At 48.6% G+C, this 3,945-nt stretch overlaps 1 pseudogene; it reads right to left on the reverse strand.

Moving 5' to 3' along the window:
- Nucleotides 1-587: 587 nt before the first annotated feature.
- Nucleotides 588-713, reverse strand: LOC112134105 (U1 spliceosomal RNA; annotated as a pseudogene).
- Nucleotides 714-3,945: the final 3,232 nt, after the last annotated feature.

The raw sequence follows: 3,945 nt of genomic DNA on the forward strand, positions 1-3,945 counted from the left end.
CCGGAAGAGAGAAAGGACCCTCTGATGCTGACTCCATATGGGCAGAAGTGTGTCTCTCTGTGGAAAGTTAAAAATAGCAGGAAAAATATACTGTGCCCCCATGCGCTAGGAATGTTTGTAACTAGCAATTGCTTGTTTCTTCCTCAGGTACACACCTTATACACCTTTAAAGGTCAGGGGCATAAGACTGAAACCCACTGCCCCATTTCCGCCCACGGTCTCGTGTCTAGAGGCTCCTATGGATACCCAGAAATCTTCATTCTGAATGGCACGCTAGGCCGGATGGGGAACACGGAGGAATGAATGGCACTGCCTGGCCTTCACAAGAGGGAGAAGACAAGCCTTCACATGAGATAAACATGCTAGCACTGCATCACTTCCTCCTCTCCAGGCCTCAGTCCCCCGGCCCAGCACCCCAATGACATGGGAGGAGTTCTCAGTGGGCCCTTTCAGCTCCCACCGTCCCAGCCTGGAAAGCTCTCCTCTTCCTTCCATCTGGACAAAGCTATGAGGACCGGCCTAGGCACCTCCTCCTGCCACTCCTCTGGCCTCACTCAACTCCTATCTGCACAGCAGGATGGCCTTTTATTTTCTTTGAATTTTTTTTCATTTGGGGAAATCGCAGGGGTCAGCACATCCAGAGTGCAATGGATAAGCCTCGCCCTGGGAAAACCACCTTCGTGATCATAGTATCTCCCCTGCCAGGTAAGTATAGGATGGCCTTTTAAAACTCAGCCCACCTGCTTCAACCACAGCAAGGTGACACGTAAGGGGCAAAGTGTGAACCCAAATGCTGCGACATTCTTTCTCAGCTGGCAGACCACTGGCCATTCCCAGCTGCTCCCAACACCAGCCTCCTCATTTTTTTTTTTTTTTTTGAGACAGAGTTTCACTCTGTCACCCAGGCTGGAGTGCAGTGGCGTACTCTTGGCTCATTGCAACCTCTGCCTCCTGGGTTCCAGCAATTCTCCTGCCTCAGCCTCCCAAGTAGCTGGGACTATAGTCATGCACCACCATGCCCAACTAATTTTTGTATTTTTAGACCAGGCTGGTCTCGAACTCCTGACCTCAGATGATCCACCCACCTCAGCCTCCCAAAGTGCTAGGATTACAGGCATGAACCACCAGGCCCAGCCCTCCTCATTTTTTTTTCTTTTTTTATTTGAGACAGAGTTTCGCTCTTGTTGCCCAGGCTGGAGTGGAGTGGTGTGATCTCAGCCCACTGCAACCTCTGCCTCCCGGGTTCAAGTGATTCTTGTGCCTCAGCCTCCTGAGTAGCTGGGACTACAGGCATGCACCACCACGCCCATTTTTTTTTTTTTTTTTTTTTTTAGTACAGATGGAGTTTCACCCTGTTGGCCAGGTTGGTCTCGAACTCCTGGTCTCAGGTGATCCGCCCACGTCAGCCTCCCAAAGTGTGGAATTACAGGCATGAGCCACCGCGTACAGTCTTTTTTTTTTTTTTTTTTTTTTTGAGACAGAGTCTCGCTTTGTCGCCAGGCTGGAGTGCAGTGGCGCGATCTCGGCTCACTGCAACTTTTGCCTCCTGGGTTCAAGCTATTATCCTGCCTCAGCCTCCCAAGTAGCTGGGACTACAGGCGCCCACCACCACGCCCAGCTAATTTTTGTATTTTTAGTAGAAACGGGGTTTCACCATGTTGGCCAGGATGGTCTCGATCTCTTGACCTGGTGATCCACATGCCTCGGCCTCCCAAAGTGCTAGGATTACAGGCCTGAGCCACCGCACCTGGCCTTTTTGTTTTCTTTATTTTCCAAAACCGTTATCTTAGACTCTTCATCTTTAAAATAGGAGTAAAGCTGGGTGTGGTGGTTCACGCTAGTAATCCTAGCATTTTGGGAGGCCGAGGCAGGCGGACCGCCTGACGTCAGGAGTTCAAGACCAGCCTGGCTAACATGGTGAAAACCTGTCTCTACTAAAAATACAAAAATTAGCTGGGTGTGGTGGTGGGCACCTGTAATCCCAGCTACTCGGGAGGCTGAGGCAAGAGAATTGCTTGAACCTGGGAGGCAGATGTTGCAGTGAGCTGAGACCGCACCATTGCACTCCAGCCTGGGCAACAGAGCAAAACCCTGTCTCAAGAAAACCCCCCCAAAAATAGGAATAAGGCCTGCAGCACCCAGGCTAGGGTGAAAACACATGAGCTAATGTGCTGCACACATAGTAGGACACTAAACTGTGTCCCCCAAATTCATATGTTGAAGTCTTAACTCCCAGTACCTTTGAATGTGACTATTTGGAGATAGTACCTTTAAAGAGGCAATTAAGTAAAATGAGGCCATTAGGGTGGGTCCTAATCCAATATGACTGGTGTCTTTATAAGAAAAGGAAGTGTGGACATGGAAGGAGACCCCAGGGGTGCACGTGCACAGAGGGATGACCGTGTGAGGAGGCAGTAGGAGGACAGCCGTCTGCAAGCAGGGACAGAAGCCTCAGGAGAAACCAACCTTGCTGGCACCTCGATCTTAGACGCCCAGATTCCAGAACTGTTAGAAAATAAATTTCTATTGTTGAAACCACCCAGCCTGTGGTATTTTGCAATGACAGTCCTGGCAAAATAATACAGTCCTTCAGAGGCACCTATTCTTTCTGCCTTTAATTTGCTTTGGCTATGTTTTATGTGTGGCCTTGTTTCATTTGCTTGTAAATGACTTGAGGGCGACATCCAGGAAGGAGTATCTTTTCCTGTGTCCCCACAGGGTGCAGTTCAATGCCAGGCACAAAGTGCACAGAATCAGACCTTTGTCCTCACTGCCAACTTTGTCCACCTGCTGACAAGGGTCGGGAGGACCCAAGCTGCTATCCACTAGGGTGCTTTTCAAAATTCAAGTCATGGAAATAATTCAGGGAGCCACTTGAGTACTTTTTGGAAATAATGAGACAGAACAGCAGATAATAGAAAATGCCAGGGTGTTTCTCGGGCAGTAAAAGTGTTACTTCATGCAACTTTGTTTGATTTTACATATTTATAAATAAACAGAATAATTACAAATTATCCTAAGAGCTATGATTATGTTTATGTGTCTGATTACTGCATTGTAGTGTTAAATACATTTCTTTAAAAAAAAAATAGAGACAGGGTCTCGCTATGTTGCCCAGGCTGGTCTTGAACTCTTGGGCTCCGATGATCCTCCTGCCTCAGCCTCCCAAAGTGCTGGGATTACAGGGGAGAGCCACTGCACCTGGCCTAAATGCATTTCTTACTGTGAGTTTCAGCCCCAAAATTTTGAAAACACTGACCTACCAGTGTTTTCCAATTTCCTTCAGAGTGAGTTTGTGGTTAAAAAGGTAGTCAGGGCTGGGCGCAGTGGCTCACACCTGTAATCTCAGCACTTTGGGAGGCCGAGGCAGGCAGATCACCAGGTCAGGAGATCGTGACCATCCTGGCTAACATGGTGAAACCCCATCTCTACTAAAAATACAAAAATTAGCTGGGCATGGTGGTGCATGCCTGTAATCCTAGCTACTCGGGAGGCTGAGGTAGGAAAATCGCGTGAACCAGAGAGTCAGAGGTTGCAGTGAGCTGAGATTGCGCCACTGCACTCCAGCCTGGCGACAGAGCGAGATTCCGTCTCAAAAAATAAAATAAAATAAAATTTAAAAATAAAGCTAGTCAGCTCTTGGGGAGGCTTGGAGTCTATTGGGGTGAGGGCTGGGCCTCCAGGGCAAGGACTTGAAATGGATCTAAGTCACTCTGTCCAGGCAAAGAGCCATGGAGCCCTGTCCTTGGGTTCTTTCCTCTCTATGTCCTGGGGCAAGTGACATGGCTTGCCTGTGCAAGTGATTCAATGTCCCTGTGCCTCAATGTCCCTCATTGTGCCCCAATGTCCCTACCTGTAGAAGGTAGATTAAAAAATCTACCATGGGGTGCTGTGAGGATTACCAGGAGCTGAAGAACCTAAAGGCCCTTGCTGATGTCAGAGGTG

This window comes from Pongo abelii, chromosome 5 (genome assembly GCF_028885655.2).
Source record: "Pongo abelii isolate AG06213 chromosome 5, NHGRI_mPonAbe1-v2.0_pri, whole genome shotgun sequence".
Taxonomy (NCBI): Eukaryota; Metazoa; Chordata; class Mammalia; order Primates; family Hominidae; genus Pongo; species Pongo abelii.